Source organism: Dioscorea cayenensis, chromosome 1, assembly GCF_009730915.1.
Source record: "Dioscorea cayenensis subsp. rotundata cultivar TDr96_F1 chromosome 1, TDr96_F1_v2_PseudoChromosome.rev07_lg8_w22 25.fasta, whole genome shotgun sequence".
NCBI lineage: Eukaryota > Viridiplantae > Streptophyta > Magnoliopsida > Dioscoreales > Dioscoreaceae > Dioscorea > Dioscorea cayenensis.
Window position 1 is genome coordinate 14,841,019 of NC_052471.1, and position 1,752 is coordinate 14,842,770.

Consider the following 1,752-nt stretch of genomic DNA (forward strand, 5'->3'; position numbering starts at 1 on the left):
ACAAAGTCCACATGAAATATGTACTTGTCGACCTTCACAAGTACATCTTCGATGATGCCCCTCGGATGGCTCACCGTTCAGTCCACCAATTGAAGTGTCATCCGAGTGGGCCTAGGCACTCCCAAGCCTAGCTTTTGGAAGAATGTGTAAGGCATGATGTTGATGCTAGCCCCTGAATCTGCCAATGCCTTTTGTTCGCCCAAATTACCAATGTTGCATGGAATGATAAAGCTTCCGGGGTCCTTCTTCTTGTTTGTCATATTCTTTTGCAACACCGAAGAACATGAAGTATCTAAGATCACAGATGCACTCTTCTCCAACTTCCTCTTGTTGGTCAAGAGGTCCTTGAGAAACTTTGCATAGAGAGGCATTTGAGACAATGGCTGCACAAATCAGATGTTGATATGTAACTGTTTGAATTGACCCAAGAGATTCTTGTATTGCTAATCATTTTCTTTGTTCTTCAATCTTGAAGGATAAGGGATTCTTGGCTTGCAGGGTGGGGGTGCCACCTCCTTTCTTTGGTTGGCTCTCTCCTCAACCTCCATGACCTGGGGTGCTTCAATATTGGCCTTCTCACTTGGAAGCCTACCCTCAACTTCATGACCACTTCTCAAAGTGATCCCCTTCACATGTTCTCTTGGGTTTATCTTCGTGTTGCTAGGAAAACTCCTATGAGGTCTTTCCGAGAGTGACTTCACAATTTGTCCCACTTGATTTTCAAAGTTATGCAATGAAGTAGAGTGGTTGTGAAGTGTGGCTTCAATCGATTGAAATCATGTATCCAATAATGCAATGAACTTGGTCAAAGCCTTCTCTAGATCGGTCATCCGGTTCTCCAACCTTGATACTCTATTTCCCATGTTGGGGATTGGAAACCGGGTGGTGCCATCATCTTCTGTTGCCCTTGATTACTCCATGAAAGGTTTGGGTGGCTCCTCCAACCTGGATTGTAGGTATTACTATATGGATTCCCTTAGCCTCTCATTGCATTCCCTGCAAAATCCACTTATTCCACTGAGGATGTACCACCAATAGATTTTGGGCAATCAGATGGAGCATGTCCTTCCCCACACCCAGTGCAACTCATCATAGCTGCCACTCTAGGAGAAGTTAGAGTGTCTAACTTCTTTCTCAATGACTCAACCTGGGCCGCCAATGAGGTAACTACATCAATCTCATGAAGTCCGGCTACCATTTTTCTGTCTCTTGTTTTCCACTGATAACTATTCATAGCCATTTGACGTTGGGCCTCATCGGGGGTCTTGCTTCCTAAGGTACCTCCTTGTGCAGCATCAAGTAGCTGCTTTGTACTTGGGTTCAAACCATTATAGAAAGTCTGAATGATCATCTACTCTGGAAACCCATGTTGAGGACATTTCCGCAGGAGTTCCTTAAACATATCTTATGTCTCAAATAGAGACTCTAATTCCATTTGCACAAAAGATGATATTTCATTCCTAAGCTTCTCGAATTTTTTCAGAGGAAAATATCAAGCAAGAAAAGCTTCTACCATCTCCTCCCATGTAGTGATCGATGTTCTAGGTAATGAATGTAGCCATTGCTTTGCTCTGGCTTTCAAGGAAAATTGGAAGGCTCTCAACTTGATAGCATCATCCGTAACACCATTAATCTTGAGCATGTCACACACTTCCAAGAAGTTCTCAATGTGATTGTTTAGATCCTCATCGGTCAAACCATTAAACTGTACCGACTGTTGTAACATCTGAATGAAGCCTAGCTTGAGCATAA

At 43.2% G+C, this 1,752-nt stretch overlaps 1 non-coding gene across 1 annotated transcript; it reads left to right on the forward strand.

Annotated features, from left to right (window-relative positions):
• The first annotated feature begins 1,361 nt into the window (after nt 1-1,361).
• LOC120267449 lies at nt 1,362-1,468 on the forward strand. Its single transcript, XR_005538463.1, has one exon. It is a non-coding gene; the product is annotated as a small nucleolar RNA R71 (small nucleolar RNA).
• Nucleotides 1,469-1,752: the final 284 nt, after the last annotated feature.